The 24525-nt window shown below is 35.3% G+C and overlaps 1 long non-coding RNA gene across 1 annotated transcript; it reads left to right on the forward strand.

Annotated features, from left to right (window-relative positions):
- LOC106505829 lies at nt 570-22192 on the forward strand. The gene is made up of 5 exons (XR_001300614.2): nt 570-2104; nt 9121-9187; nt 17908-18011; nt 21063-21149; nt 21882-22192. It is a non-coding gene; the product is annotated as an uncharacterized LOC106505829 (long non-coding RNA).

Here is a 24525-nt window from a genome sequence, read left to right on the forward strand (position 1 = left end):
ATGAGATTTCTGAAATTTCTAAAATAAAAGCTATAACTAATCTTTATAATTATACTGAAATAGTTGATTTTAGAAACCACTTGAAATCAATGATCAGGTAAAACTTTTGCAGAACATCCCATACACCAAAATGACCCTTCTAGAAGACACTAGTACACCATCTGGATACAATTAGGTTATCCCAAAGAAGAGGATTAAATTTCAGAAAAAAGTAATTCCCTTTTTTCATGCATTGTTCCGTAAGAGCACAAATACCTCTGAGTAGCTTATTAACAGAAAATCATTTCAATAGGTGGATTAGACAGAATTGGTAAGAAACTGTGAATTCAGGTCACTTGTAAAAATTTACTAAAGTTTGCCATCTAGAGGTCAACAGGGGTATATTTTGCAAAGTATTTTCAGACTCATTTTCTATTTATCTAAACTGATATTTATATTTTTAATGTATTAAATAAAACACAGATCCAAGTAAAAGGAGAAATTTTTGATTATTACTTAATCTACATCAGATATTTTAAATTTTTGACTTTTAATTAAATAAAAGCAAATTTGCTTCCATTTTTTACTTATATTATCATTTTGGTCATTACATTGTAAGAAACCTTTTAGGCAATCCTAATGACGAAGTTCCTAACACTATATAGGAGAAGGAAAACAATATTTTACAGGTTTATAAATTTACCATAGTGTATATAATAGTTAACATTTTCTTGACTATTAAGACTAACTATCTTTGGGTTATTTGTACTTCTAGTGAACACTGCTGTTTGATGGATGGAAAAAGAAATGTCATTCATGTTTCATAATTGTAGGAGTAGAGAAAGCAAACTTCCCTGTAATAAAAGAAAAAAAATGCATTATTCCAAAACTCTTAAGGTCTAGTACTACATCATTTTGTGTGTGTGTGTGTGCATAAACAATGTGAATTTGTGAATTGAGGGTACTTTAAGAAATAATTGTAATGCATAGATCATTACTGCAGTAGATTACACAGTGGAGGCATTTATCAAGATTGCAATTGTGTTCTCATGAATGTTTTACAGTTGTCAGCTTATCAATGCTGAAAACGAGGATAATGAGCTTTAAAATGTAGGTTATGGGGCCATAATAGAACCTACTTCTAATGAAAACTTTCCAATCAACTGAGTTGAAGGTTAGTAATGTTCAATTCTCACTACGTCACAGGGTGCTGGTCTTGGCAGTAAGAGAGACAAGAATGTTATGGTTGCTGCCACTATTAATCCTTTACCTTGTCAGGAGGAGGTGGTGAGCATTCCACGCTCTTGGGAAAAGATGTTCAATTTTAAACTGCACTGGAAAACATTCAAAGGGCTTTCTTTAATTAAAAAATATTTTGATACTATACCAATATTAAATCATTGCAATTTTTTTCCATTTTAAGAGATCCTCTGTTTTAAGATGTAAAAATCAACATTTGGAGTTGGGTATCCCCTCACTAAATGTATGCATTTATATCTGCTTCTGGGATGTTAAGATGTATTCTGGTGTCAGACATTCTAAGTGGGAAAAAAGTGTTTCTTAAAAATGTTGAGAAATTGTTGTTATAAAAATAGCTTTATCTGGTAGAGGTAATATGCCTCTCTGTAATTAGTTATCTCATGTTATGATATAATTACTTGGTGTCCTTACACCAACCTCCAGGAAAAAAGAGTGTCTAAACATTGTGTTATAGTTTTATCATCTATCTTTTAAAATAGTACAGTTCCTATGAAATTCAGTGCATTAGGTTGATAAAATATACAAGACAATTTACCAGGAAAAAGTTATGCCAGAAGTAGAGAGTTTCTTCCACCTCATTTCAGAGAACTTTCTTATCTTGAAATCAACTTAAAAATAATAATAAGATTGAACAGACATCAACCTCCGTGCTCATCAGCATTTGGAGACTACATGAACTGGGGCTACCTGAGCCAGACTGTTCATTATGCACCATTCACAACCCAGTACTGATAGTAAACCTTTTATGTTAACAGTCTCAAGATTTGATCATGAGGAAAGCTGGTTTGGAGTGTTGCCTGAAGGAGAGATACTTCTTGAACCTAAAGCAATTTCACTGACTATGGTCCAAGCATGCTGATTACTGGTAAGCTAGTAAGCATAAGGTCATTTGAGATCTTTCTGACCACAAGAGCACATTTTACCACTGTTTGTAATTATGTGTGTGTGTGTGTGTGTGTGTGCAAACACCCACATGTATTTGTTCATCATGATGCTGTGCTGCTTTGTCTTCAAAGATAGCTCTTGAATAGTCTTAAAATTCAATTATTGTCTTACCAAAGCAAGATAATTCATTTTCTTTTAAAAATAGAAAGCACTAGTGTAAGCCTCATACATTTAGGTGCTCATGAGTCTCATATATTTAGCTCTTTTCTTTTAAAGATTTTCTCAGCCTGGCATAATGGTTAATCTTATGGCTCTAGATTAGACCATGTAAATTCATATTCCAGCCTCTGCCTAGTTCTATAACTTTGGACAATTTACATAAACCTTTCTGTGATGATGCAAATAGGGTACTAATTCTACATGCCTTTTAGGATTATTATGAGGAAAGAATGACTGCAACATAGTAAGAGGGCAATAAATATTCACTATTAGGATGATATTTAATCACCTACCAGTGTAATTTATCTCCCCAGGTCAATAAAATCTCTTTTTGACAAAGACTTTTAGGTAAAAATCAACACTTGGATTTTACAAGAAGTTATTAAGTTTAAAAGGCAAGCTGAGTTTCAGTTTGACAGTATTCCACAGTAATTTTAAAAATGCATGATTTTCTAAAGAACTAAATATACTCTCTTGAATAAAGAAAGAACACTGTATTGAAGAATAATGAAAGGCAGTGTTGTGTTTCAACAATGGGCGTTGGCATCATACCTGTGTTATAATTATAGGCCTGTCACTTGGTCAACATCTGTAGGTCTTACACCCCTTATCTGCAATTTAGAAGAATATTATTGCCTTAATTAGGGTTTAACTGATAAACAAATCTAAGTAAGAGCTAATAGGTAGGTTTTTTTGTTTTTTGTTTTAATTGGAAGAAAGGGCAGCATGGCAGGAGTTGGCTAGATGTGAGAATATTGCTTCTACTTTTCCTTAACAATTCCTTCGTATTTTGTTTTCCCTTTTCTCACTCTATATCTGTATAAACTATTTCCTGGTGCTCTCTTTATTTACCTTTTTCTTTCATTAAATTCTCCCCTTGCTTTGTGTTTATATTGTCTCTTCCCTTCTCCCTTTCTCCTGCTATTATTTTCTACTAAAGCCCAAGCAGCATTTTGATGAAAACTTTCTTAAGTTTGCTGAAAAGAGATTCATGCTTAAAATTGCTTATAGAATAGAGTATAAATGGCTGGCATATGCTGTTTTGAATAAAGGGAAATGGATATACATATAGAGAGAAATATATATATTTCTATCCAGGGCCAGATAGTAAATATTTTAGACTTTGTGGGCCATATGGTTTCTGTTGCAATTATTCAACTCTGCTTTGTTGTGTGAAACCAGCCATAGACAATATATAAGCAAATGAAATAGCTATATTCCAATAAAACTTTATCTATACACTCTTAAATTTGAATTTTATATGATTTTCACGTATGGTGAAATATCAGTCTTCTTTTGATTTTTCTGAACTGTTTAAAAATGTAGAAATCTTAGATTTAAGACAAACTAGGTGTTGTGACAAACTAGGTGATAGAGCAAATTTGGTCCATGGGCCATAGTTTGCCTTGTTTTAAGCTATGGGATTTACAGTGATATTAAGAAATTCTATATTCAAACTCCTAGCTAATTAAAAATAGATTAGAGAAGACTAAATATAGATTGAGTGGGAACAGATTATGGAAGACTTGGAATAACAAGAGTCATTCAGATAAATGATGTTGTCAGTGGATTGCTTTTTTAATTCTTAAGCAGGAGAATTAAGTAATACACGCCATGTTTGAAGAAGATTCATCTGGAAGTGCTGTGCACTGTGGACGGGAAAAGGAAACATGAGTTAAAATGAATCCTTAGTACCTGTTGTCCAGGTGTCAGCTAAGAAGGTCCTTGACTTGGTGGGTGGCTTTGAGATTGTAAGAGATGAAGAAGAATCAACAAAATTTGATGAACAAGTGGATTTAAGGGCAAAATGGTGGAGATAGCTAAACAAGATTTCAATTTTATTAGTCAGCAACTGAGATAAAACCAGAAAGTAAAAATGGAGAGTTCCCATCGTGGCTCAGTGGAAACAAATCTGACTAGGATTCATGAAGACACAGGTTCAATCCCTGGCCTTCTCAGTAGGTTAAGGATCCAGTGTTGAGATGAGCTGTGGTGTAGGTCACAGAGACAGCTCGAATGTGGCATTGCTGTGGTTGTGGTGTAGGCCGGCAGCTGCAGCTCTTATTTGAAACCCTAGCCTGGGAACCTCCACATGCCGCTGGTGGTGCGGCCCTAAAAAAAAAAGAAAGAAAGTAAAAATGGTATAGCGAAGTCATAGTTTGAATTATAAACTATAATTCTAGACTTTTCTAGACTAAAGACAGTATAATAGTGCTTATAACTTGTTCAAAGAGATTCACAGAATAAAAAGTTTGAGGATTTTTCTTCTTTTTTTGGATAGTTTAATCTGTTGTTATTTTAGTTTTTATATTTTAATCTGCTAAATCAGTAAGTCTGCTAATGTGGACAACTAAATAGGACCATTAAATGGCCTGCATGTGAGTGAGTAAAGGAAGAAAATGTTCTCATGAAAATCCCACAGGCAACAACTAAAGTCATTGTAGTTTAATAAAGCATCCAGTATACAAACACATTTGTTTTTCTTAGTTCTATTAGTATGTAATGGAAGAAAAATGCCTTTCTTCAGATAGCATTTTCTGGATATTGCTACAACATAACATTCAAGGATGTGCATTCCAAGTAAAAGTATTTATCAGTATCCTGAATCACTGAGAGTTAAATAACTCAACATTTTCAATAGAAAACTGAATTTTCAAACTATCATATCACATTCCTTTCCAGGACATGCTACCTAACTGATGGTTCCCTTATGTGGACTTTTGATCCATCAACTGGGGGAAGTGTTGTACCTCTAAGAAGTAAGCCTAGAATAAGACCTTAGGGCAATGAAGTTTGAATTTCTTATTTTTCCCGATAAAACTGTTCTTTTAAATACAGCATTCCCCTACGCACAGACTGAGTTTAAATAACACATTTGGTGATTTCCCAGAAGCTGAGTGGTATTATGTGACAAGTTAAATATATATTAGTTTCTACAGGGCAGTTGACAGATGTGTATGTGTGAAGATAGTTTTGGTCCTTGTGGGTTATCTTTTCGTAATTTGAATGATCACCTCCAATTTCCTTTTTAAAATTGAGAAATAAGAACATCTTTTCTGTTTCAAAGTAACAAAATAAAAAAAAACCCAAACCCCCACAAAAATAACAAAAAGATATCTATCTACATAAGCAATTAGTGCACAATGCCTTTATGGCATATTCCTGGGTCTTTGGAATGGCAGTCTGTAGCAAGCAGAGCAAAAAGCTTTCTCTCACATGCAGGTGAATTTGGTAGTAGATCAATTAATTGAAAAAGTTTGTTACAGTGAGGTATCACAAAATAATCTGTTATATGCATGCATTAAAGTTTCTCTATTAACCAGAGTCGTGGTGCAGCAGAGATGAATCCAACTAGGAACCTTGAGGTTGTGGGTTCGATACCTGGCCTTGCTCAGTATGTTGAGGATCCAGTGTTGCTAGTGAGCTATGGTATAGGTATCAGATGTGGCTCAGATCTGGCATTGCTGTGGCTCTGGCATAGGCTGGTGGCAACCCCTGGCCTGGGAGCCTCCTTGTGCCATGGAGTGGGGTCCTAAAAAAAAGACAAAAGACAAAAAAAAAAAAAAAGTTTTTCTATTAACCTAAAACCTATAAATACATGTTCATTAACTACTTTTAAATAAAAGACCAAAGTTGTTTTTACTTTTTTTTTTTTTAAAGGATGGGCCCAGGAATTGGAGTTCATCTTTCCAGCATAAATCATTCACATAATAGATCTTGTACAAAAGCCAGTTTTGTTTTCTTTTTCAAGTGGACCAAGATCTTATAGACCATCGTGAAGTAATCTAACCTCAGTAGAGAAGGCTTGAAGATGTCTTTATAAGGGTTTTTGTTTTAATTGTTTAAAATTGTGTCTCCTAAACTAATTCAGCCCCGTGGGGACTTATTTTTATTGAAATTTAATAAAGCATTCAAGTTAGTTCTCACAGAAGCAACATCAAAGAAACACTTTCACAGCCATATTTAATCAGTTTCAGAAATATTTAATGAAATTACATAATTATAATCATAAGCATAAGTTATATAAACATGTTTGGGAACAAATCCAAATTGTACACTTGACAAAAACACAAACAAAAACATAAAAACCTTCTACTAATGGAAGGAAAAATATTAAAGCATACGAGAGGTCTTCCTCTAGAGCATTCCATATGCTGTGGACTTTGGCTCTGATAGATCATGGGGGAAATAAAGAATGTTGGCTAATATAGTGAGATATGTAAGTGGTAGTTGTATAGCATAGATGTTGGGTTTTTAAAGTTGCTCTATTAGGAGTTCCCATCATGGCTCAGCGGTTAAGGAACCCAACTAGTATCCATGAGGACTCGAGTTCAGTTCCTGACCTTGCTCTGTGGGTTGAGGATCCAGAGTTGCCATGAGCTGTGGTATAGGTCACAGACATGGCTTGGATCCTACGTAGCTGTGGCTGTGGTGTAGGCTGGCAGCTACAACTCTTATTTGACCCCTAGCCTGGGAACCTCCATATGCCACAGGTGCAGCCCTAAAAAGACGAAGTAAATAAATAAAAGTTGCTCTATTAATTTTCTTTGACAAATTTTGCAGCATCTAGAAAACACTTCTAGGTTTCCAGCTCTTGAGAGTAAGGGATGGATATTATTCATGATTTTATAGCCAATGCCTATCACAGTGCTGGATGTATAATAAGCATTCAATTATTCAAATAGATAAATGAGTAGATGGCTGAATGAATATCTACTTCAAAGGGGTAAAGGATAATACACTGACTTTTACGTGGTTTCATAAGACATGACTCTAGATTACTAACTTAATTCTATCATAAAAATGTACTAACCTTCATATTACTCTAGAAAATGTTTTCTTTGCTTATTTATATAATACAGAAAGAAAGTCCATCTGAGTATGAATTTATCGTGTCTTAAACTAGCTCAGCTAACAAGATCCTACAGTTTGCAATTTGAGTTTCACTCTCAACAGAACTGAAGTAATTGCAAGTTTAAGAGAGATAATCTAAACACCTAATTACAAATTGAATCAGGCGGTGCTCTTGGTAACTGGTCATCTATTTTCATTTTTTCACTTTTTACCATCCTATCCTTATAATCTATACACAATTTCTAAAATGCAAAACATTCCAGAAAACTTCAGGCTAAATTACTTCTGGGTAGTCTGATTTTCCTCCTACTGCATTTTATAAGTATACCCACTTTCCCTCATAAAAATAGTAGCTACTGATTCCAAAATAGCATGAGGGCTTCTTCTTGCATCAAGACTGATTTCCCACTGTAGTTTAATTGTGATAGTTGGTATAAATTTTCTAGCTCTCAGAAAAGTTAATAATGGTAGGCTTTAAAAGTTCATATTATAGATTCCTAAGTACAAAATCTTCATCTAATGCACTCCTAAAATGATATCACTATGTGCAAATCACAGTAATATATTGAAATTGCTTTGAATAAACACTTTTTTCACCCATAACAAAGCTATTGATATATTATATAACTTTTTATAGACTCTATTCTGTGATAGGATGTTCATAGATATAAGTGTACCCAGCATGAGAAGAAAAATTTCTTCCGATAAAATGACTTCCATTCTGCCTCCAAATAATTTTTGCTGATACCCAGTGAACACAGCAATAACAACTCTAATAACTCTTTCTCAGTTTTTCTTAATCTCCTTCCTTTCTTTTTGACTATGTCGTTCTCCATGGAATCCTCTTGACAGTAAGCTCTCTTAGCTCTCTCTTTCTAGTTTTTTCCTCAGTTTTCTGTAGTCTCATGTTCTTTCTGTCCCCCAAATCGTTGTTCCCCAGGCTCGAACTTAGTTTCCAGCCTTCTTCCCTCCCCATAGGTCAGGGCAGGTGAGACTAAAAATTCCACCTTACTTGATTGACTCATTACCTACTTACTTGATTGGTGATCCTGTCAACCTGCCCCCATCCTTAGGTGGGATCCAAAGTCACCTTATTAACGTAAGAAAAGATAACTTTTCCACCCTTCTCACTTAGAATATGCAAAGGGTTTTAGGGGCTCTGTGTCAGGAATGAGGACAAAGACCAAACATATATTTCTTATAATAAATCACATGTCATGCTTCTCATTTTGCATAATTCTGCATACTCTAGAATGAGCATTTTTGGTGACTACTATTTTCCAGGTATCACATAAGATTCTGGAGACCTAATGTTCCTGATTCTAGACATTCCTGATCTAGAGGGTGACTTAACTTACTAAAGCAATATGGAAGATGTTATGGAAGAAGAGCAATTAAGAGGATGTGGGGAGGGATGAGCAGTCAGTTTAAACATTGTATTAGACTTTGGAGAAAGAGGGAGGTTTTGGCAGACAAAGTAGAAAGGGCAAATCAGAGCTTGTGTTTCCATTATCTGGACATTTGCTTGTACTATTCTTTCTGCCCATAATTCCCTTTTCCTTTACCTCTACTTGTCAAAACCCCACTGAACTTTAGAAACTTTCTTGTTCAATATTTGTTTTTCGACTGATTGCAAATGTGTGTTGAAGGTGTGTGTCAATTGTAAGCTCTGTCTTGCCTTATTGATGCTAATATTTCCTGCTGGTACTAGCGTTATATTTGGCATATAGTGGGTGTGCTAAATATATTTGCTAAATCCATGACTCATTGTATGAGAAGATGAGTTCTTTTGGAAAACAAAAATGCAGTTCACACTCTGAATTTCAAATTGCCCAGTCTTTTTCTGTTGTTTTTTTTTTTTTTCTCAGTCTTAATTGTAATCAATTGTTTTTTCCCCAATACATTTTTTTTCCTACTGTACAGCATGGTGACCAAGTTTTTACATGTGAAATCAGGAGCCGATACCAGCGTCTTAATTGTGAAGTGTAGTGTAAGTACTCTGGTGCCTTTTGGTCAGAAATAATCATCTGTTTTTTACATGTGGAGATATTCACAATAAATGTTATGACCTACTATTCTAGTATATTTTGAGTTATGTAGAAGCTGAAGTTTAATCACAAATGGAGATGCAATTCTAGTGAATAGTAGTTATCTGGATCTGCAGTTTCTTTTAATCTTCTGTTCTGTTTTTTTCAAACTGTAACTAACGCTTGCCCCATAGTCTGAATTAAAGGAAAGTTGATTTTTACTGATTCATTCACTGAAATATTACATGCCTATAGGAGTAAAAATAACATTTAATATTTATTGAGTGCTTACAATGTGCTAGCCACTTTACATATTACTTTACTTAGTTTAGCCTTTATAGCTACCCAATGAATTATTCATCCAATTTTATGTACAGAACTAAAGATCAGAGTGATAAGGAATAAATGTTTTCTTTTAGAGGTTAAGATCCATACTAGTTTGGATATTTAAGAGAAGATGATATTCATCAATTATAACTTAATTAAGCTGAGAAAAAAATGAATGTTCTTCCTTTCCATATGGTAGTCTATCAACTGTGGCTTTGATTAATATTACACTAACAAAACTGACCATTCAATTTGAGAGTGGAAAAAGTCAACCAGTGACTTGGGCTCTTTTTGGAAATAATGAAGTTGAAATGTTTTTTCCATTCACCTCTTTTCACTAAATAAATTTGTTTTCATTTTACATAAACACATATATTGAAGAGCTACTCAAACTTAGCGGTTGCCCCTGCCCTGATATTTCTTAGCACAATAGCTTGAAAGATATATTTTTTAACTTCATTTTTTTCCTCTTCCTTTTGTCTTCTTGGAGTGTTATATATCTAAGTGACAGGAATCTTACAAATATTTAGGAAGATAAACACTCTGCCTCTGTTAGGTACAGCGGAAGGATTTATACATCACTCATGAGTTCCCTTCCTCATTTCTGGTGCAGAGGAGAACAATGCCCCACGTGGACTCACTACTTTAGGGCTGATTTCTGCCCAGGGCATCATTATTGGTGATCTTGTCTTGTTACTGGTTTATAGATGTCAGAGAGGATACTGGTCCCAAAGTGGCATTTCTGTGGCATGGACAAGAATCATTATATGTTATTATTCACTTGCAAGATAACGAACACTACATTAAGATTCAGAACAGCTTCTGGAAAGAATTTTGAAAGAAATAAACATTTTATCATTTTCTATAAAATTTCTGCTTTAAAAAAAAGGAGGTGGATAGTTACCATTTTACAAATAAATCTTGATATTTTAAATATTTTTAATTAATGACTAACTCTCAAAATGTTAGCCAACTCTTCTTTTACCAGAAAATAGAATCTGGAAAATATGTCTATAACACTCTGAATGAAAAGTCTAGGACTCCAACTGTCCTGTATTTCATATGAAACCACAATGGTTATTTTTTATATTTCTGTCCTCAGTAAATTTATCAAACTGGGGATAAATGACTTGCTTCATTATTACATGAGCATAATTTACATAACACAAAGTCTGAGTCTGAGTCATTGCAAGCTTCTCAGGGAATTTAATGAACTTGCGCTTTATGAACTTGACGCCAGTTTTGCAGCTTCCCTCACCCTTAGCATGAGTGTAGCCTACCATTGCCAAACTGACTGTCTGAATTGCACTGGATACTGTGTTGGAGAAGGGCTGCTGGGAAATACTGACTTACAATCAGGATTAACTCTTTGGAGGCTAAGTAACCATACCATGTGCACTATCTTCTCCCAAACCTCAAATATTGCCCTCCAATCATTATTATTTTTACTTAAAGGAAAGTGAAATTAATATCATTGACATGTGAAGGGGCAATATGACAGAGGCCTTCCCCTGCTTTTGTATTGGCCATGTTACATGTGGGGATTTGTTTTGAAGGCCTGTTTTACCCATAAGAGCACTTGAGATTCACAGATTATTTTTGCACTTGTTCGACAAAGGAAGCATCCCCCTAACCCCTACTCATGCTGCTCTGAGTAACTAACAATCACCTTTCCATGACAGCTTTTCCTCCTCAAATACATTCTATACTAAAAGCTTGCTTTATACAATCTTGGCATGGCTCTGCATATGAAATACTAAAACATCATCAGTTTTAATGAAATAGTCAACCTACTACTTGAAGAATTTATATTTATGGCCATAGACTAGCCACCCTTCAACATGAGCTAGGTAATGCATTTCTAGGAACTTCAAATTAATCCTTTTCATTACAGAAGTAGGTACCCATGAAAATGAATAGAAATAGCTGATCTCATTAAAGGCTGAATTGAAACCAATTCTTATGGTGGCATTAGCTACAACCTGTGATAATTTCCCTAGCTGCTATATGAGTTAAGTCCTGTAATTACTTTTTAAAAAAAAATCTAAATAACATAATTTTAGGTTATATTTTTATGTGTATATTTGTATGTATGTTGGAGAACAGGGTATAGAGATATATTTAAACAAGGTTGAATTTTAATTGGGCGGCTTGGCTTTTATAATTCACGGGGCTTTATATATGTCTTTCCACAGACAAAACTTTTTTCCTCTAATTCTTTTTGATTCTCATTCTCATATTGAGAGACTGATCCTTAGATTATAACTCTCGTTATAAATGCATACTATGCTAGAGGGCTATTTTTACACTCACAGGCTCACATCATTCTGGGATTTTAATTTCTTTTCTATAGTTTGAAACAAATTTTTAAATTTAAAAAGATGAAGACATTTGTCCTTGCTCTAGGGTACTGATTTAAGGTTTAGACAGAAGGTTAAATATCAAAACTTTAATATAAATCAAGTGCATGCATTTCTGAATAAAGGTCTGGCACCATCTGCGCAGGGCATTGATTCCTCCAGCTCGAGGCTGGAGAGTCTGTTTACAAAAGAATATACAATTTAGACAGAACAAGTGCCCTTCTATCAAACAGAAGAGAAGAGTCATGTTCATTTGTCATTACAAGCACACCATTTCCTTTTTGGTGAGTTAATGCCCTTCCTTAAAAGGAGATTAGTCCTTTAAAGTAAAGAAATTGAAGCTGGCAGGCAGCATCCAGGAGTAGATAAAGATTTGAAATTCTTTAAAAGCCTGAGTTCAGACCCATTCAGAATCTCTTAAAAACATTACCAGAAAATACTGGTATATCCACATTCACCTACCAGGATTATTTCAGAATCATGACCATATAACTTTTCACAGTAAGAATCTACATGCAAATAGACATCAGCTCTCAATAGATACTGGAATCTCTTTGGTTAATGCAGCAAGAAAGTAAGCACAAAGACGTGAGGGAAAAGATATTAATCTTAATATGCGACAGGAAGGGTCATACCTTGATTTTAGCTAACGTCTGTCCTCTACAAGTAGATGACCCCAGTTTCTTTTAATAATTTACCCTCAAAATTAGATGCAATGGGTAATTATCTTGGTAGAGAATTTAAATTCAGCCTTTGATTCCTTTTGCAGATGAATCTCATACTATGAACACAATGATAATAATAGGCCAAGGAACATTTAAATATTTATGCAGATTCTACTTCAATTTATATTTGGAAACTTTGCAACCCTGGTAGAAAGACTATTTCTCTTCTCACTGTGTACTATAATTTCTAGGACTTTAAAAGAGAATATTTTAGTGCAGAAAAGCAGTGGAGAAGCCCAGTGACCCTGTAGCTTTGAATAAAGACAATTCCATTAAACTTTCATTTATGAGTCACAATCAGGGAATTGGCTGAGAATAACAATATGCACCATAAATAAACTAAAAATTGTTTTAGGTATTATAATGCAGTAAAACATACATATCACTGATACCTATTAAAGATATTTTAGTATTTCCTTAATGGCTCTGAAGCCACTTAGAAAACGTTCATCCACTGAGGATCTTCATTAAAGACATTGTGAAAAAAATTAGTTTTTAAGTTATCAAATTTAGGACAAAAATCCGATTGTTCAAATAATTTGTTTTCTATCAAGCAAGGTTTTAGACTTTTTTCAGCAAGTTATTCTGAGGCATGTTATTTCAATAACTATATGACTGCTCTTGTTTTTGTAATGGTTTTGATAGAAAAACAAAAAAGAGTATAAAGTCTAAGAAGTCATAGTCTTATAAATGGAAAAGCAATGAAAGAAAAGGAAGGGATCTGATGGGAGGAGGTATAATATAAGAAGCAAAACACTTTGTTATATTTGGTTCAAATTCTGGCCTTAAACTAGCTGAGAAATTTGGAGCATATAACTCTGAAAGTCACAGTTTATTTATACATAAAATATAAAACATAGTTCATATTGCATTTGGTTGTGTCAGGGATTAAAGAAGATGATAGACATAAAGAGCTTGGAATATAATCTGCACAATATGTTTCTACTTCCGCCACAGTTTTAGGTGATAGAAAGTCAGGATGCAACAATTACACTTATCCAGGCTGCTTTAGAAGGCCTCAGAAGAGCAGTTTCTCCATTCCTCAGTTCTTGGGTTTTCTTTCCAGGCAGATATTCCAGCCGGTAGATCAGGAAGAACTTCATGGGCTGCAGCCTTATGATTTATTGTGAATACTGATGTGATCAGAATCAATAGGCAAAACGTGGTATGCAGCACCCTGGAGCTCAGTTGAACTTGCAGTTGCAACTATAATAAGTTTTATTGCTCACTATCCTGATAAATACAAAATAACAGGTGTCTGATAGGTAGCTGATAAATTAAGATTAAGTGGATTTCTTTGACAAATAATTATGAAAGTGGTTTAGGGTCAAGGCAAATGTTCTGGTAGTTCACTCCTTGTGTGACCTGTATTCACCATACTCTAGAGATGCTTCACTCCTGATATGGGCAGAGGGGTTGACCAGGTAACTTTATGCTACTTTCCATTTTCTGTGTTAAGGTTTCATAGTCTAAGTATAAAAGCTAATGAATTTAAAATTAGTATTGCAGGAATTTCCATCGTGGCTCAACAGGCTTGACATAGTGTCCATGAGGATGTGGTCAATCCCTGACCTCACTCAGTGGGCTAAGGATCTAGCTTTGACACAAGCTGTGGAATAAGTCATAGATGGGGCTTGAATCTGGTATTGCCATGTGGCATGGGCTAGCAGCTGCAGCTCCAGTCTGACCCCTAGCCTGGGTACTTCCATATGCCACAGGTGCAGGCATAGGAAGAAAAAAATAAAATAAAATTAGTATTGTAAAATAACACAATCCCCAGTTTAAACCAATTATTCAATAAACCGTGTTTTATTATTTTTGTTGGGTTTCCTGGTCTCTCAATTTTCCACTTAGTGTTTAGTATCTCAGTGCCAAGTTCCTCCTATTTCTTTAGAACTTCCATTGTGTATAACCAATATTTCTTTTTCTTTTTTCTTTTTTTTTTCTTTTTGGTCTTTTTGCCTTTTCTAGGGCCACTCCTGCGGCATATGGAAGTTCCCAGGCTAGGGGTCTAATCGGATCTGTAGCCACCAGCCTATGCCAGAGCCACAGCAACACAGGATCTGAGCCTCGTCTGAGACCTACACCATAGCTCATGGCAACGCTGGATCCTCAACCCACTGAGCAAGGCCAGGGATCAAACCTGCAATCCATGGTTCCTAGTAGGATTTGTTAACCACTGAGCCGTGAGGGGAACTCCAACATTTATTTCTGAACTCAACACTAAACAGGTTCCTTCCTGTGAACACTTCTCCCTGTCCACTGTCCCCAACTTTCTTCAGATCCTCTATCAAGGCAATGGGCTCTGAGTTTACAGCTTTTGAAAAAAGTAACTTCCAAACCAGAAAAACACATTGCTTGACTCATTTTGAAGTGATTTCAATGGATGTTAAGCTAAGTGAGTTGGATGATATAAACGAAGAAATATTAACAGATCAAGAAGTTATAATTGAAATACAGGAATGAATATCTTGATCTGATAAAAATGGTTCAATCATTTTATAAATGAATTGTTTTTATGCACAACTTTGGCGCAATTGCATTTTACAACTTTTAAAACCATTCTTGGTGATATGGCTGTTTTTACTGATTTATATATGTTATAATAGGACCTATGTATTGTGCCTTCAGTCTATGCTGAGAATTGTATTACTATTAAAAGGTTATTTTTCTCAATCCTTATATTAACTTTATGTAATAGGTATTACTAATCTCATTTCACCAATTTTAAAAAAAGTTTCCAAGAAGTCAAGTAAATTGCCCAATTCTGCATAACTAATAAGTGTCAAAGCTGGCATTCAGAGCCAACCATATAGTCATACAGAGTCCATGGCTATTGCCTTATAGAGTAATCCAATAAGTTATATCAAATGGAGAATATACTAAGAATTATGACTTCTTGAAAAATGTACCCACTTCTTGTGGTGATCTACTCTGAGTTGCTTTAGGATTAATAGAATTACAGAAGATCCCTCTAATCGTTCATTTAATTCAAGAATCTTCTCTACAATATGGGCAATAGATTTGGTCCTTCTTCTAAATGTTTTAATAGCTGACAACTTCCTTCTTTTCAGGCATTTGTGTATCTATACCAATTAGGGAGTAATTTTATTTTATTTACTTTTTTAAATTCTTTGTTATTAATCAGATATATCTGCTTTCATTAACAGCTACCCATTTATTTTAAATATGCAGTAATCAGAATAATTCACAACAATGTCTTTATAAAGAGTATGAGCCTGAAGAGGAAGCAGTGAAATGAAACCTTGTTTATAGGTATTCTAAACACAAATAACAACAAATTTATGAAAATATTCAATCCTAGAGTTGGTAAAATAATTTTATTCTCTTGCCTAAAAAATGTCTAATCTGGAATCTTACCTGGAGTGCATTATTATTTTGATGAAATAGCATTGTAGCAACAGGGCCATGTAATAGTATGATAATCCTATAGAAAATGTGAAGAATTATTGAGTCAGATGTAGCCAAGGTTATCCAGTGAGGAAATCATTTTAAATCAGATACAGAAGTACCAAAAAATTTAATATTTTCAAAGCACTGCATGTGACATTGGAGAATATAAACTATGAGAGATATTTTTGTCACAGACAATGTTTGATGGAAGTGATTTTTTTGGAAGGACCAATAAATCAAATATAAGGTATAATGTTCCATTTTCTCCACATTCTTACGCAGAATAGCCAGTAGCTTTTTGATAGTGTGTAGAGCTCATGAAATTTAACAATTATGAAGAAGGCAACTGTAATACCCACTTCTCTATACTGAAAATCTTCTTAAAAGGAATTCAGGTGTGTGTGAAGGAGACTGAGTAGCCTATTGCAGGATTGTATTCCCTGGTTGGATAAAACAGAGGGATTAGCAGTTTTTCAGGGCTCTGCAGGAGAGGTATTATAAATGTGTAGGCAAGAAAAAACTAAATATAAATCTAAGTTTATGTTGTTCACCTGAACCAATTGTTCACATCTATTTAGTGTAAGTGGCTCATCTAATACATAATAGTTCCAATCAAGCACCTGGGCAGACAAACACGGCTGTGGAGCATTTCATCACCTTCCTTTGATCTTCTAATCTCTTCTATGTTCATCTTTTATTTTACGTATTCAGAATCTGGGTTGCATCTTCCTCTCCTAATTATTTGTTCCTACATTTACTTGTATTCCCATCACTGGAATCATTCTCACCAAAAGCATCAGTACTTTTATAGAGCCACTGTGGGGGTCTATGTGGAGTACATGGCAGAATCACAGGATGCTTGTTTCTGCCCTAGTATTTCCTAAATATGTGATCTTTGAAAACTGACGTACGTATTTTGGCTTCTATTTGCTTATTTATTAAATAATACTATGTTCCTATGTATTAATTTTTTATTCACCCCAATAATCTATTCAGGTAATCTGTTATCCTCCTCTTACAGATTAAGTGAAGAACTTGCTCAAGGTTACACAGCTGAAAAGTGGCAGAAGTAGGAACCACTCCCAGGCAATCTAGTTATGGAGTCCAGCAATCTTGATCATTATGCTACACAACAACTGTAATATTGCCTAGATGCTATAACTTGGAATCTTAACATGACTCAGCTTGATATTTAAGTGGAATAAAATGCGAGGTGCTCATACTATAGGAAACTGTACACTTCAGATCACCAAAGTCTATACCTTTGTGGGAATAGCTAAAAGAAAATAACAGATAATATACCCAATCTATTCTGTTATGATGAATGCTTTGTTTACACTGAGTAAATACAAAATTTGCTTCTGTTTCATTCTGTTTTTCATTTAACAGTTGGAGTTATTCTTGGACTTTTCTCCACAACTTCCTTATAAACCTGTTCCCCTACTAAGCACTCCTGCAGTAGTGAACTGGATAGTAGACGATGCCTTTCAGGGGACTGTTATGTGTCATGGGGCGATGGATAGGTAGTATTTTATGCTCTCATCCTAACAGAATTTTATCATCTATAGTAATTCTTAAAATATTTGAACTACAACTTATTTCTCTATCCCATTGGATTCGTCTGTATCATTGTGCTAACTCTAACCACATCCCTGATGAATCCAATTCCATGTGGTTTCTACAATGAATTTTGAATACCTGGCATATACTCAAGAGATGCTTTTAGAGAAACTTTCTGATTTTTGCTATCCACAGAGAGGTGGCATTCAGCTATTATATAATCCTCATGGAAGATGCTCTTAATGGATCTCCAAATATAACCTTCTTTTGAAGAAACCCATCTTTTTATTTTTACAGTCAGTGGTGCCAGCATTGTGAAGAAGAACATGAGTGAAATGCTTAGATGCTATTCAAAGAGGGAGCTGAAAATAGCCCTGGCTTGTCTTGGACTCTCCTAGAAGGTATCCTCCACCCCTCCCTTTGTCTGCGTTTTTGTTTTAACTGTTCTTTGCAGTCATAGTGTAGAAAACTACCAGAAGCTTATTTATGATTATGGCTGGTCTGGACAACACAGGGCTCTCCAGCCCTGATATTATGTTCGCTTTAGATTTGTGACCATCCCCCCAGGCTGTATAGGGGATGGTCACAAATCTAAAACAAACACATTATCCAGCACTTATCGTGGTCTCACTTAGCATGCCTTCATGGATGTGAAGCTTTTTTCATTTTCCCAATTGAGTCCCCAGACCTATTATTAGCATATTATGCTTTACAAGAGAGTGGGTTTTTTAATAACAGCACTGAGAAAGCAAAACCCATTTGTTCATCCCAAGAGGTTTGAGAGCACATTTTAAGCACAGGGTGGTCAGAATAAAAACTAATATAAGTACACAGTCAATGATTGCTTCTTAATCAGAGAAAACACCCAATTAGAGCCAAAAGGCTGAGAAGCAAATTGTTTACCACAGTAAATCATTCTCACAGATATCATTATTTAAAACATTTGAACTCTATTTAAGGGCATAAACAGTGACATGGGCTTCACAAGGAACACTAGACAGCTGGCTGGCTTTAAATCTTAGTGGCAACCACACTGGAGGCTGCCAGGGGCTTCTACTGTTCCATTTTAGCTAAAGGCAGGATTACTGAAGCTGCATTATATCCTCCATCTCATTTTCAGCTCTATTGCACCAATTATACTGCATTGAGGCTTATAGGGGCTTACACTGAGTTTCAGATAGATGGAAGAAGCCAGTCTATATTCTTTGTGATAAAAATAGTCATTAATTACTGAGACTTGTAAACCGCTTAGCATCCTTCTTAGTGTGGCCCGTCAGGTGCTTCTTCTCATTCTATAGCTAATCAGCAAAAGAGGAGAAAAATCCTCTGGAAGAAGATGATCTTTTCTGGCTCAAACAGAAAGCCAAGGTTAAAAATAAATCTAAAAGACACTGAAAACCTAAGCCAATATGCACTCACTGGCAAAATACTGACTTGTTTTCTTTCCAATCCAAGTTGATTAGGGAAAAATTTCTTATAACATTGTCCAATGGGGAAACTAATTGTTTATATAACATTTTCCCCATCTGATTGACAACAATGTGTTCCAAGGAGTTGGGTTCATGAAAACACATCTAAAATAGCTCGAATGGACGTGGATAATTATCTAATCAAAGAAACGTAAAATGTCATAGGAGTTAATGAAGGAATTCAGTGGAGAGGGGCCCCAGCTAGTAAAAGATCTGCCTAAAGCAGCAATGGATAGTTTCACCTTTGAATGGACAGCTTAAATATGTTGGCAGAATTTCAGGTTAATCTGTTTCAGGATTGACTGCCATATCCAGTATTTTAATTTTTAACAAAAGCCTTATGTTTAATTGGCAAAAATGCCCATTATGTTACTTCATTAAGGCAATCAGAATTACGGGTAATGGCAGTGTGATGAACTGTAACAACCTTAATTTGGTAGACAAAATACAGATGAATGACTTTTGTGTGTAAAAGTATCCCACAGGTTAGAAAGATAGCATACCTCTATGGAGTGTAAGCACGTACTGAAGGCTTTTTTCTTTAATATACGTATTTCATAAGTAAAAACCATGCTTCAAGGAATGCCATACAACCACATTTCATGCATTTTGATATGACTAATATTCCTGAATGGGAGTACAGTTTTTCAAAGCAATGGGCAAAAAAATTGGAGTGATGGTATATCGGCTAAGTTGATTTTTATAAAAGCCTTGTAGAGAGCTTTAAAAATGAACGGTGTGTGCAGGGGAAAAAAAAAAAAAGCTATGTAAGAAATTACAAGTGGGTTTCACTACATTACAAGCTTGAGATTGCTTATTAAATACATAACTTGTTTTTCTGCTATACCAGTCATTTTACATAAGTGTGTGATTTGGCTTCCATTTATAATGTGTAACTGCAGCATGCTTCAGTGGTGCCATGGGGAATACTTGTTATGGATTGAATATTTGGTTAAAATCTTTGGGAAAATTCCAAAAGCATTAACATAACCATGGCAGCTCTGGGTAAGCACTTCTTTTCTATTCTCTTCTCTCCTTAGTAAGTGGGGAGAAAACAACTGCCCTCTAGACACAGGGCAGACAATATATCCTCACTTCCTTTTTTCCCACCTCAAGTTTTTACAAATTGGTGATATCTGTATTTGAATATAATTTAAATTTATACTGCTCCTTGGGAAGAAGTTGCTTCAGCATCTGTAAAATCTTGAGCTATATAATGCCCACTATATGTATGTATAGTAATTTTATTCATAAATAATTATTGCATTTAAAAGCAACAATGGAGTGCTGACTTCTTGATACAGTTTCTAAGTAATATCCCATTGCAGAGCAATTCTGAGGGGCAAGGGGGGAAGAGGGGAAGTATTATAAAAGCAGATGAACAAGAAGAAATTTATCCAAAAGATAGGGAAGTTGGTCCTTCGTATGCTGGACCTAGATCTTGGGACAGATTTTATGATGGACAACAGGAAAAATAAACATATATAGAAATATATATATTTTTTTCCATTTTAAGTTTTCACTGGTGAAAATTACACACACACACACACACACACACACACACACATGGCCTTTAGATATAGTTGTTGACTTATTATACAAGAGGCAGAGGGGCAAAAGCACCCCTACAGGGAGCCAAGAATGTTCCTCAAGGCTAAAAGAATGGAAAATAAATATTTAAACAAGTTCCAGAGTTGTTCATTTTCTAACTGGTTTGCTACGTCTAGTGCAATTTGAAAGGCTCTTCATGAACAATCTGTTAGCAGAGGGAATACCATCTGATTTTTCATAAAAAAAGAAAGCCCATGGAGACTGACAGATGATACAAAACATTCTTTCCTTTTCACACTGTCACCTTTCAGTCTACACAGGGAACACCTAGATTAAATGTACCTTTAGAAACCATCCCTTTCTCTGATATCTCTTCTTTTTCTCCAATGCTCCTCATTTTCAGTGCCTTGGTTTCTTCTTCATCTTTTCCAGTTGTCTGTGCCCTCTTCACCAGGATATCAGGATGTAGGCTCCATCCTGGCAGGAGCTTTAACATCAAGGTCAAATGGAAAATCCTAGGTAGGTTTGGGTATAGCTGATAGAAACTATGTCCCCATGTCTTTGGTAGGAGTAGGCCTGAGTCTTTCAAAACAATCACAGTGCAACATCAAAAGACCTCCTCACTGTCAAAGTTGGGGAAGTGAAGGAATTTGAACAGAAAACTCCCTTACTATCCCCCTAGTGGTTTTCTTCGAGTTTTTGAACAGATAGCACTGTGAGTAGATTTGTGTTTCTGGAGTAGGGAGTAAGATATCTCTAAGGACCATGTGCAGGGAGCAGTCAGTCACCTGAGAGAAATCTTTCTCAAGCACACTTGGCAGGTTATAGGTCAGTTATGCATAGAACTAAAATAGCAATTCAAGCCAAAGAAAGTAAAAGAGGAAAATTATTGGCTCCCATAATTGAACAGATCTGAGCACAATGCGGCCTGTGGCTGAAAAATTCCACCATGGACTAAACGTTCTATTTTTCAGCTTCTTTCTCTTAGTTTTGGCTTCCTTCTTCAGCTTCAAATGTCACAAGATGGCTGTCAACACTTTCAGAGTAAAACCATTTTATTATCTAAGAATAATGAGAAAAGGCATATGTCTGCATTCTATTTTATCTAAGGGATAGGGAATAACTAGTTCAATGGAGCAGGTTTGAAATGACAAGAGATGAGAGTGATGATATAGTTGTTTTCTGAAAGCATGCTTGAGTCCTCTGGCTAATCCTCTGTAGGCATAAGATTTTTTTTTTTTCTTTCTTCAGAATGGAACATCAGAAAAGTGGCTCATCTTCAGTAAGAAAAAAATTGCCAACATTAGTCAGCATCTGAGAACTAGGGAAAACCTGTAAATAGGAGAGCAGATCAAGTGAGTCTCATCAAGTTCTTGGGAGGATCATGGACTTTGGTCCTGGGATTTGAGCCTGAATCTATACTTCTAGGTTGTCACTAGAAAATCAAAGATACATGCATGAGAGTTAATTGGGATAGGGTTGATATTTAATTTAGACTTTTGCTTAAATATCCTAAGCTTATTAACAAGCATTTCAAATAAAGTACTCTGTTAATGGAAAAGTTAAATGTTCTTTTGAAGTTGATGATTTCAGTTTTACTGAAATGTTCTCTGTCAAAAAAAAATATCATAGGCTGTTGATGAAAAATGATTTACTACCATGCCTGGCATGTTGAGTCTGATTATTCAAAGGGAGTCTGGAAACATTTTTTTTTTAATTATTCAGTATCGGGTTGTGACCAAAATGTGTACATGACCTTGAGTGATAAAGCATATGTTTTTAAACTTCATCAGTGGTTAATGTAAGCAGTTCCTTTACTGAACCCAAGTGGAAGAACCCAATGATTTTTTGAGCACTTTGTTACAATTAGTTCCTATCCTCAAGGAAGTAATACTTTCACAGGGAAAACTGACCTTATTGATCCATTACCAAGCACCTAATATCCATCAGACACTGCATTTAGTTCTGGTAAAATAATGATGAAAACAATTGCTTTTGTCCCTGTGCTTATGTAGCTTAGATGTCATTGTTGGGAGAGGGGAAAAGGAATAATTAATTCTATAATCCTACAATGCAAATGCAACTGAAATAAGTGGTGTCCAGAAAGGTTTATGATTCTGACACAACTGTGCTACAGGGATTTGATCTAATTGGTGAGGATGGGAAGTGTTTCTGGGAACATGAAACACATTCCGAAGGTCGCCAATCTGAAAGATGCTTAAGATTTAAGTAGAAAAGGCAAAATGTGTAGAGGTAAGCACAGAAACCCTGTAATGGGAAGAAACATAGCTCCTTTCTGGCACTGGAAGATCAGTGGCATGAGGGTATAGATTTTATGTGAAGTGGGAGACTGAATGAGGAATGTCAGAATACTTGGCTTGAAGGACATATCAAGGATCGTAGACATTGTCCTGAGAGTTCTGGGAAGCTATTGAAATGTTTAAAGCAGAGTGTGAAATGTTTAAATTATTATTTCATTAAGGTTGCTATGCTGGTTATATGCAGAGAATAGACTGGAAAAGGACACAAATAAATATAAGCACCCCTTTCAGGCAGGTCTTGCAGTAGCTCAGAAGAAAAATGACTCTAATCCAGGGCAGTGTTGATAGAGATGGAGTTATGTATACAGATCTGAGAAATATTGAGAAGTCATAATCATTAAGAGATGGTGAGGTATTGGATAAAGGCAGTAAAAGGGAAGAAGATATTAAGCCTAATTCCTAGGAATGTGGTATTATTGTACCTTTTGTTGGTCAATTTTATCAAAGAATGCCAAGGAAAAAGATCAGTTTTAGTATCATAGTATTATGCACAAATTGCTAAAGACATTGAAAGAAGTGGACAAGATGTAAGATAAGTGCTGAACAGCTCACACTGAAATGTCTTACACACACACACACACACACACACACACACAGTGGTCATGGGGAACTAGGATGGTGGCATAATGCTCAGCAGAATTATCAGCAGTGGGCTGTGTCCTGTGTATGAATTATGGAATATTTAACTTCAAACAACAGAAATCAAGCCTAGTTAAATTAAGCAAAAGATAATTTACTGGGGAAATAATGGGGGTTAAAAATTCATGGAACACTGGGAATGAGCACTGAACTTCGAAATAAGCAGGCGAAGTAGTCCAGGTGCTAGAAAGCAAGAATAATAAGCATCTAGGAAGAGTAATAATCTGGGTGAGTTATGGCTGTTAGAATGGGATGGATTCCAATTACATCTAGTCCCTTTGACCTTCTGCTCAGGAGGAAGCAACTGATTGGCCTTACTTATATCACATGTCATCTATTGACTATGGCAATAGCAGAACATACTGGAGAATGTAATTCCTCAAAAGGATATAAAAATTCTGTTAGAAAGGGGAGGTGAAATCTAAAAAGCCAAAAACAAATCTCTGCTACACCTTAGAAGGCACTTACCTTTCTCCCCAGTCTTCACTAAAGCAATGCAGAAATGAAGTAACCCTTTCAAACATTTGTTTGCTCACACATGTGAAAAAGGGAGCATCCTCTCTAAATTGGCACTGACTATGACAGTGAATAATCAACTGAGCTTGCCCCTTTCTGTATTTTCCTTCTCTTCTTTACCTCATATTCTAGGGTTGATAAGGTGATCTATTCATCTTGGTTTTTGCAACTTCTAAATATGTTGCATTCTAGGGGGATATTAATTTGAGAGGAGGGGAAGAAACTTTCTGTAGCAGACCAATACAAACTAGTTAAAAATACAAATAAACTTTCTATGAAGTATTTTACACAGTTTCTCATAAGCCAAATTGAATTCTAGAAGGACTGCATCATGATTTACAGAGATAAAAATATGACTTTTTTTATACTGCAGTATTCAGTCCACAAAATGAGCATTTTTCTATATTTCAGCCCTAACT

The sequence above is a fragment of the Sus scrofa genome, chromosome 13, assembly GCF_000003025.6.
Source record: "Sus scrofa isolate TJ Tabasco breed Duroc chromosome 13, Sscrofa11.1, whole genome shotgun sequence".
NCBI lineage: Eukaryota > Metazoa > Chordata > Mammalia > Artiodactyla > Suidae > Sus > Sus scrofa.